Consider the following 10,340-nt stretch of genomic DNA (forward strand, 5'->3'; position numbering starts at 1 on the left):
TTCTAGTCCCTACGTGTTGATCTAGGCTGAATGGGTGCCTTTCCAGATCCCGCCTCTCCCAAGCCCCGCACAGACACGAGGTGGCGCTCTCCCTTTGCAGTCCTTGGAGTCGGAGCGGGTCTCCTAAAAAGCTGCGCCGGCTTCCTGGCCCGAGAGAATTGCATTCAGTGAAGCGCGGAAGCCGAATGGCGCCTTGCTCGGGCCGCACCCTGTGGCTGAACTGAGGCCAATTCCTAGCGACACCGAAGGACGCGGGGCGGCGGTGGGGGCTGGAAGGGGCCTTCCACTCACTCCAGCCGCAGGACCCCTGCTGCAGCTCGGAGCACGCGCGGCGACGCAAATAACACATTCGGGGAGAGCAGAGGAGGTGGCTAGCCGCAGCTTGGACAGTTGGAATGTCGCAGGGACCACCTTGCAAATCACAGTCCTTCTATAGGGATTCTCACCTGGGCATGATGGAGGCAAATTTGGAAACCTAAGAGTACCACTTGCTTTCCTCTCTCTTTGCTCCATCACCAGCCTTTGGTGGTGGTGAAATATTCTTTTCAGTTTTCCAAGGCAAGAAAATATTTTCTCACAAAATGGGGTTCTGCAGAATTTTCAGTTTCCACCCACCTTCCCACTAATATCTGTGAAGAATCGGGCATGGACGGTGGGGGACTATGGGTCAAAAATAAGTAAAGGTGTTGACTTTTCTAGAGGCTCCACCCAGCAGGTGAGCTCGCGGGACCGAGTCTCCGGAGAGCCAGCGCAGGGCCCTGGTGGCCTTCTGTTCTTCACATCTCAGGGTAGAGCCTCTCAAAGAGTGGCCTGCAAAGATCTGAACCACCAGCGGGTGTGAAAATTGCAGAGTCCCTGGTCTTACCTCAGGCTCCTTGAACCAGAATCTCTGTGGGTGGGGAAACGGCAAGTTATGAGGTACAACCACACGAAATTGCCTACATTCGCCCTTTTGTAACCTACAAAAATGTCCGTTTTGATACCTCCAGCTGGTTCCCCTGCACCTTAAAGTCTGAGCATCGCTGCTTTGGCGTTTTAGAGCCCTTGGACTTGTTCACAAGAGGAAGAGGGAGAAGAAGCAGCTCGAAGGGGGCTTTCATAGTGGATACCTCTTTCCCTCGGAGCGCAGGGTCTTTGACGCGGGAAGGCAAGGTCTGTCTTTTGGGAATGGGGAAGTGGGCACACAGCACCTGAAAATAGGGGGACTCGAGACCTCCCAAAGCGAGCAAGGGGCCTGGTTTGGGAGCTTGCACTAGCTTCTGCCCCAGTGGAAGGGAAAAAGCCCGGTTTGCTCTCGGCGCGCCACAGCCGGCTGCCGCGCGCACCTGGGGGTACCGCCAGGTTCGGGGTAGGCGAGCGCGCGGGCGGCACGGGCTGGCTTCTCCACATCTCTGGTAGGGCGGGGATGGGGGAGAGGAGGAGGAGAGAACGTGGGGGGCGTTATGGGTTTAGGCCTGCCTCCCACCTCCCCACCTCCCGCCCCCGCGGCCACCCTCCGCTCTATAATTGGCTGCCGGCGGGCCTTCCTTTCTTCTTATCTGATCCTGGGCGCCCAGCTGGAGAGGCGGAGGCAGCTCCAGGAGGCTGGGAGTGGAAGCTCAGCGGGAGCAGGAGTGGGAGGGAGAGGGAGAGAGAGAGAGAGAAAGGCTAATTAAAAAAGGGTACTCCGAGGGAAGAGAGCAAGGGCGGTGCGCCGCCAAGGACCAACTCGCGGCGGAGCTTCGATTTTCCGTAGGCGCGGAGAACTCCCAACCTGGGCTGGAACCTTGCCCAGCACAGGTCAGTTCGTCTTTCTCTGCTCTTCTTCGGCTCGGCTTCGAAGTCCATGCATGAACAAGGAAAAGGGGAGACAGCGAGCCACCTGCAGATGCAATGCAGTTCCATGGACTTTCTTTTCACGCGCGCGCCCAGTATGGCCTGGGGACCTTTGGGATGGGATGGGATGGGATGGGACGGGTGCACCTGGATGCCTTTTCGTGAGGCTCACGGTGCAGGGAGATTAGAGGCATTGGGTGATGAGAGCGCAGAGATATTGGAAATACCATGTGCTGCTCCGGGAAGCTTTTCCCAGTGTTTGGGTGACGTGAGCATGTGGCGGGAAGAAGCTGCGTTTGGCTGCGGGACAGTGGCGGCTCCAGCATTTCCATATAAGAAGGGGCTTAACAAAGGCGGTAATTTGAGTGGGATCCGTCTTGAAGGGCTGTGTGTCCATAAAGAACACACAGTTTTTATTTAGCTTGTGTTTGTGATAACTTGGAAGAGCTGCTGACGGAGATCACAGGGGACGAAACTCACCCAGTCACCTGTTGGCACTTCTACAGATTTGGGTAGCTGAGGACCAGGCGCTGGACGCAAAGGGAAACAGCTAGGCAGAGCGCGAGGATGGAGGATGGCGACAGTAGGCGCTCCTCCACCTCTCTGCGCCGGGAAGCTGGGATGCTTCGTGCGTTTTGCTTCGGTGCCAGAAGCCAGGAGGTTGCAGTTTTGAGAGAGGCACCGACAGGTTGTAATGTTGGAGAATCCTCTCCGATTTAGCTTGCCGACCTCTCACTTGCCCCCTTTTATCTCTCTGACATCCCCCCGCACCCCGCGTCCGCTCAAGCCGCCTTTTACATAGCGTCTGGGCGGATAGGCATCCGGGGCAGCTGGGCTTTGGCGCACGAAGCCTTTACAGTGGCCTCAGTCCCAGGGCAGAGCCTGGAGGCCGCCGGCCGGTCCAGGACCACAGGCGCTCAGATCTTGGTGCTGGATTCCTGTGTCCTCTGTGGCTCAGGGTTGGTCTGCTAAGGACCAGGAGAGTTTTGGACCTGCCCTTAAGGAAAGTGTCCAAATGAAGCTTGTGTGCAGCCCTGACACGGGCCAGGATTTCCCCCCAAGCATTGCTTCTGGAGCTGCTGCTGAGAGCCGCGTTACTTCTGCAAGTTCTGGAGAGTCCTCTGCTGACAGCCTCTGAAGGGGGTGGGAGTGGGGGCAGGCAGGAACAAAAGAGAAAGATGGGAGTAAGTCTTTGGTGGCTGTGGAGAGGAGAGCAGAAATGAAAATGGATTTTCCTGAAACTCCCCTGTTAAAGGCCTTGGGGCCCTTTCTCTATCGAGGGACGGGGAGGGTACTTTTTATAATACTTGCAGTACGTGATGGGCTCTATTGAAATCCAGCAAACAGACTTTAAGCTGGATGCAATGAAGGACCTGGTGTTCTGTTTCTGACAGCGTGGTCCAGTCTGCACGTAGAGAACTCACTGGTAAATTTAGAATGAGTAAAGGAATAAATGAATGAATGAGCAGCTTGTGGATATTTGGTTTTTCAGAAGAGTAACTTGGATTCCTCTGAACTCAAGTGCTTCACTATTATAAGGTAAACTTCAGGATGGTTTTGTTTACTTGTTTTTTAAACAGCTTTATTGAGATATAATTCATATACCTCTCAACCCATTTAAAGTGTACAGTTCAACGATTTTTAGTGTTTTCACAGAGTAGAGTAAATCCAGAATTTTAGAATATTTTAGCACCCCCAAAAGAAATCCTGTACCTATTAGCAGTAACTCCCCATTTCTCTCTAACCTGCTGCCCTGTCTGTATGGATTTGCCTATTTTGGACATTTCCTATAAATGGAAGTATACAATATGTGGTCCTTTGTGGCTGCTTCTTTTACCTAGCAAAATATTTTCAAGGTTCATCCATGATGTACAGGCTATCTTTCTTACTCTCTCAGTAAATACTGGGTATCCATCCTCTCCTTCTCCCTGGGGAACCCTGAGCCAGGATAGACCTGAACCTCCACTGCAGCCCTGACCTCCTGTGGGTCCCTTTGAAAGGACAGGCGCCCCACTGGTAAGGCCTCTTAGTAATTCCCTGGGAAGTATTCCTTGGAACCTATCAGGATTCCTGGAGCAGTTTTGGATGGATCCCAGCCTTCAAGATTGATGGGAGGAGCCTCTTGGCACTTATCCTGCTGTGAACCGTCCAGCTGAGGATTTCAGAGAACTCTTGGGGCCCTCCACGCATGTCTTGATTTTTCAGAATCAGCCAGGGCTGGTCTTAAAAATGGGCCGAACAAATCGATCCGATTTGAGGGGCTCTAGGGAAAGCCCCTAGCTCATTAAGAAGACCTCTTGGGGAGTCGTCCTTTCAATCTTAAATATTTCCTAGTGTCATACAGTAAAACACAAATGTCTTTTGCCCGTTTTCAATTGACAGCCTTTGCAGTGATACGACTGTAAAGCCACATTTGCAGTCACTTTTATCTAAACCCAGCCAAATGACTGTTGTTTTCCTGGCCTGTCTAGTGTAACCTAAGATCCCTTTAAAGGACAAGAGCCTTCCTGAATTGCTGCATGATGGAGTGGTGCTGTTTGAGCACCACTGAGCTAACAAATTATCTGGGATTATGATAGTCCATTGAGAACAAAGTTGTTGGTAAACGAGGCACTAGTTGATTCCCCCAGGGAACTGACAGTGGAGTGGAGGGAGAAAGTTTAAAGGAAAGTGATAAAAATAAACTTTCTTCTTGGCAGATTTGCCCCTAGATAGTGCTGGCTGTTAGGAAAATACTCATTCTTCTTGACTTCTTCTGTGAGTAAATAAAAAATGGCGGGGATCCAGTTACTTTTCTGTATACAGCAAACTTTTGTTGTAGACCAAACTGCATCCTGTTCCTGTGATGTGATATGTGTGTGTGTGTGTGTGTGTGTGTGTGTGTGTGTGTTGGAAATGTTGGCATATTTTTAAAGTACGTACTGGGTATCTGCCTTTTTCTCTTTTAGAAACACACTTAAGTCTCCCAATTACTTGGGGAAGCAAATAATATTCCTCCTTTAGTGATCATTGAGCTTCAAGGATAAGAAGTACCTTGTATGGGATCACAAAGCCAGCAAGTGACAGAAATATGATTAAGAAAAGTTTATATGGGGCCAGGTGCAGTGTGGCTCATGCCTGTAATCCCAGCATTTTGGGAGACCAAGGTGGGTGCATCACCTGAGGTCAGGAGTTCAAGACCAGCGTGGCCAACATGGCGAAACCCCATCTCTACTAAAAATATAAAGATTAGCTGGGCGTGGTCGTGGGCACCTGTAATCCCAGCTACTTGGCAGGCTGAGGCGGGCATTGAGAAATAAAAGAGCGTCTATGGGAAGTTCTGAGCATTCTTTAAGTCAAAGTTTAGAGCCTAGACTCCCCATTTCCTCCAGGTAATTTTTTTGTTAGTGGTCTTGTTGCACTTTTCTCTCTATGGACTTTTGTCGGAGCTACCCTGAAAGGTGTCCCTGTGAATTTTAGGGAGCAATGTTTTCCCTCATTTCTCCTAGAAATTATCTGAGTTGCTTACAAAAATTGGTCCAGAGGTAGGTTGCACTTTGCTAAGTCCATTGCAATGTCTTAGGGTGTGTCTTTATCTAGGAGCAGTCAGAAGGCCCTTTATTGGATAAAGATCTATTCCTGGGTGGTCTTTTGTCTCTGACTTTTGCAAAGAGGAGCACATTTAATTGATGTCTAAAAGTGATACTTTGCTGTGGGTTGTTCGCTTCTGTTCTTCCTTCATTTCCCGGCCCTGCCTCCTGCCTTGTGCTGGCACTGTGCTAAGCATTCAAAATACAATAGGGAGTAATATGCTTTGGCAAATGGAAATGCCAGTAGCTAACTACAGGGTCGTGTTCAATGCTACAGAGTGGAAAATAGAGATTACTACCACAGGAAACAGGAAGAGCATCTGACTCCAGACTTGGAAGATCAAGGAAAACTTCCTGAAGGAAAGGATGTCTAAATGGAGATGTAAAGCTACCCTTTATACTGATTACAGATGTACATTGTAGTTAAAAACAATCTCCCATTTCTTTGACAGATGAACTATGTCAGTGTTTGAAAAAAATGAAGAGAGAAAAAAAGCCAGGTGAAGAACATTCCTGTGTCAAGGAGCTGTCTTTCCAATTTGCCATATTTTTGGAATGGCTCTACCTTCTATCATTTAGAACATACAGCATCAGTTTAATATTGTTTGAGCAGCTGTATAACTGAGGCTAATTTTCAGTCAAATTCCTTGCATTTGAGTGATTCACAGGGGTGCTGCTAACCTAATAGAATTTTTCTGTAAATTAGAAAAAGGTAGCCCCTCTCTGCAAACCTATGCCATTGGGAGAAGAAAACAGTTCTGTTTTCTTTGGATAACACAGCTTTGCACTGGGGCACATAACTTGGAAGCAGAGTGTCTGCCAATTTCAAGTGTCATTGACCCTATGCCAAGTGTAAATTGTTTAGTTCATTAACTGCAAGCTGTACACACATCAGCCTTGATCATTCAGTCATCAACTATTAAGTCAATCAATATTTACTGATTGCCTGTATGTGTTGAACTTTTTTGAATATGGTTTAAACTACCCATCTAGATGTCTGGTAGTACCGAAGATCTAGAAGGTTAAAACAGTGAGTGAGGCCACGAAACTAGCTGGAGAATCTCAGTAAGATGAGGGACAGATGCAGTTCATTGGAGGCCTGGTTGGTGAAGGATCAAGTTTGGTGCTACTGCTGGCTGGTGCTCATCCACAAACTGTTACCTGCCTCTGATAAGACAAAAACTACACGATGATGTAAATCAAATATGTCAATAAGCACACTGTTCACTAAGCACACTGTTAGTTCAACTGAGATTATTATTATTTTTTCATAGCAAGGCTTTTCTGTTGAAGGAAGCAAAACAATACATAGACTTGCATATTGGCATAAGCTCCTTATCTCATTGAGGACCAGTAACAGTTCATAGACGAGCTACTTTGAGTAGCACCAGTCTAGGCAACATTGACCCACATTTGGCCAGAGAGGTCATCTTGGATCCTTTCTGCCTTTATACTATTTTCTTTTCTCTCTTTTCGCCTTAGTTTTTCTTTTTTTCCTCTGCCTCCTCATCTTCTTCCTCTTCACCATTTTCCCTTTTCTTCTTCCTTCCCTTATTCCTACTTTACTGTTGCTTTCCCCTTCCATTTGTTATTTCTCTCTTAAACAAAAATCACTGTGAATTTTATTCAGCTTTTTGTCTTTTAAAAAGCAAAATTTAAAAAAGCCTAAAGTGTACAGGGTAAGAAATAAAAATGGAAACAATCACTAACTTGGATAAAATTAAAAGAATTGAATGGTAATTAAAATAAATATATGCCAATAAATTAGAAAGCCTGGATGAAATGGATTATTATTTTTTTTCAACTTTTATTTTAGTTTGGGAATACAAGAACAGGTTTGTGACACAGGTATATGTGTAATGCTGAAGTTTAGGGTATGAATGATCCCATCACCCAGGTAGTGAGCATAGTACCCAAAAGGTAGTTCTTCAGCCCTCACCCCCTTTTTTTCTTTCCCTCACAATTAGTCCCTACTATCTGTTTTCTCATCTTTATGTCCATGTGTACTGTTTAGCTCCTACTTATAAGTGAGAATATGTGGTACTTCGTTTTCTGTTCCTCTGTTAATTCATTTAGGATAATGGCCTCCAGCTGCATCTATGTTGCTGCAAAGCACATGATTTTGTTCTTTGTTATCGCTGTGTAGTATTCCATGGTGTATATGTACCACATTTTCTTTATCCAATCCACCGTTGATGGGCACCTAGGCTGATTTCAAGTCTTTGTTATTGTGTATAGTGCTGTGATGAACATACGAGTGCATGTGTCTTTTTGGTAGAATTATTTATATTCCCTTGAGTATATATCCATTAGTGGAATTACTGAGTTGAACGGTAGTTTTTTAAGTTCTTTGTGAAATCTCCAAACTACTTTCTACAGTGGCTGAACTAATTTACATTCCTACCAACAGTGTATAAGCATTCCCTTTTCTCTGCAAATCTGTTTTGTTTTTTTTTTTGTCTTTTTAATGATAGCCATTCTGATTGGTGTGAGATAGTATCTCATTGTGGTTTTGATTTGCATCTTTCTGATGATTAGCAATGTGGAGCATTTTTTCATGTTTGTTGGCTGCTTGTGTATCTTCTTTTGAGAAATATCTGCTCATGCCCTTTGCCTATTTTTTTAATGGGGTTATTTGTTTTTTGCTTGTTGAATAATTTAAGTTCATTATAGATTCTGGATATTAGACCGTTGTTGGATCCATACTTTGCAAACACTTTCTCCCATTCTGTAGATTGTCTGTTTACTCTCTTGATAGTTTCTTTTGCTGTGCAGAAGCTCTTTAGTTTAATTAGATTCCACTTGTCAGTTTTTGTTTCTGTTGCAGTTGCTTTTGAGGACTTAGTCATAAGTTCACTGCCAAAGCGCATGTCTGGAATGGTATTTGCTAGGTTTTCTTCCTTTTTTTTCTTTTTCTTTTTCTGTTTTTTTTTTGAGATGGAGTCTCGCTCTGTCGCCCAGGCTGGAGTGCAGTGGCACAATCTCAGCTCACTAAGCTCTACCTCCTGGGTTCAGGCGATTCTCCTGCCCCAGCCTCCCTAGTAGCTAGGATTACAGGCACATACCACCAAGCCCGGCTAGTTTTTTGTATTTTTAGTAGAGACATGGTTTCACTGTGTTAGCCAGGATGGTCTCAAACTCCTGACCTCATGATCCACCTGCCTCCGCCTCCCAAAGTACTGAGATTACAGGCGTGAGCCACCGTGCCCGGCGGGTATTTGCTAGGTTTTCTTCTAGGATTTTTTATAATGTTAGGTCTTACATTTAAGTCTTTAACCTGTCTTGAGTTAATTTTCATATATGGTGAAAGGTAGGGGTCCCATTTCATTCTTCTGCATACCGCTAGCCAACTATTCCAACACCATTTATTGAAAAGGGAGTCCTTTCCCCATTGCTTGCTTTTGTTGACATTGTTGAAGATCAGGTAGTTAGTTGTAGGTGTATGACTTTATTTCTGTGTTTTCTAACCTGTTCAGTTGTCTGTGTGTTTGTTTTTGTACCAGTACCATGCTTTTTTGGTTACTGTAGCCTTGTAGTATAGTTTGAAGTTGGATAATTTGATGCCTCCAGTTTTGTTCTTTTTGCTTAGAATTGCTTTGGCGATTGAGTCTCTTTTTTGGTTTTGTTTAGAATTTTTTTTTCTATTTCTATGAAAAATGATATTGGTAGTTTGATAGGAATAACATTGAACCTGGATATTGTTTTAGGTAGTATTCTTTTTTTCTCTTTGAAACAGAGTCTTGTTCTGTCGCACAGGCTGTGTTTTGGGCAGTATTCTTATTTTAATGATCTGTAATTAATTATTTCTAAACAAAGTACAGATTACTGAAACTGATTTTTTATTATACAGGAATTATGAATAAAGGTTAGGCACAAACATGTTGAAAAAGTTGTTAAAAAGTAACCTCTCCAAGAGTACCGAACTCTCCCCATGGTTTTGCAATTGAATGCTAATGAAAATGTAAAAAATCAAGAACACTGTGCTATTATAACTGTTTCAAAGCACAGTATAGAGAAAGAAGAAAAAATTCAAAGTTATTTTTTATAAAACCAGAAAAAAATAATACTGATATCAAACCTTGACACAGCATAATAAAAAAGAAAAGCTACAGACTAATTTCACTAATATTGATGTACTTATTGATATGAATAGCATATTGGTAAATAGAACCCAAAACAATAATTCACAATGATCAAGTTTGGCTCAAATTTTACAGGTAAGTTTAGCATTAGAAAATAGATTAATATAATTGTCATATTAAAAAGTTAAAAGAAAAAAAGTTAGGTGATCTCCTTCATAGCTACCACAATAACTTAACATTTTATTTCAGATTAATAGCTCAGTAAAGTTTACACAGATGGAAATTTACTAAACACGATACATTTATGTCAGTATATATGTGTTTGTCTTCTCTAACAGTCTGTCTAGCCATGTGTCTTTAAAACCAAAGTCATGCCAAAGAAGCATTCCTGTTAAAAATAAGAACAAGACAAAATTTCCAGGATAAATATTCTGGAGATAGTAACCAAAGCAGTAAGAAAAGGGAAAGAAATGAAAAACATAAAATTTGGAAGGTAAGAAGAAATGTATCATCTACAGAAAAAATTAAGGAAATCAATTATTACAAACTTTAAGAGTCTGAAAAAATGTTAAACTATTCAAGGTAGGTTACAAAATTAATATAAAAATAAAATTGCGTTACTATAATTAAGAAACAACTTGGGCCGGGCACGGTGACTCAAACCTGTAATCCCAGCACTTTGGGAGGCCGAGACGGGTGGATCATGAGGTCAGGCGATTGAGACCATCCTGGCTAACACGGTGAAACCCCATCTCTACTAAAAAATACAAAAACTAGCCGGGCGAGGTGGCGGGTGCCTGTAGTCCCAGCTACTCGGGAGGCTGAGGCAGGAGAATGGCGTGAACCCGGGAGGCAGAGCTTGCAGTGAGCTGAG

At 44.2% G+C, this 10,340-nt stretch overlaps 1 protein-coding gene across 1 annotated transcript in view; it reads left to right on the plus strand.

Annotated features, from left to right (window-relative positions):
* The first annotated feature begins 1,536 nt into the window (after positions 1 to 1,536).
* The window catches only part of COL14A1 (collagen, type XIV, alpha 1), a 263,059-nt gene continuing 254,255 nt past the window's right edge, over positions 1,537 to 10,340 (plus strand). Inside the window, exon 1 of the mRNA XM_011973001.1 lies at positions 1,537 to 1,779. The gene's annotated coding sequence lies outside the window, so the exon portion shown is untranslated. The remainder of the gene's footprint in view (positions 1,780 to 10,340) is intronic.

This window comes from Mandrillus leucophaeus, unplaced genomic scaffold (genome assembly GCF_000951045.1).
Source record: "Mandrillus leucophaeus isolate KB7577 unplaced genomic scaffold, Mleu.le_1.0 Scaffold133, whole genome shotgun sequence".
Taxonomy (NCBI): domain Eukaryota; kingdom Metazoa; phylum Chordata; class Mammalia; order Primates; family Cercopithecidae; genus Mandrillus; species Mandrillus leucophaeus.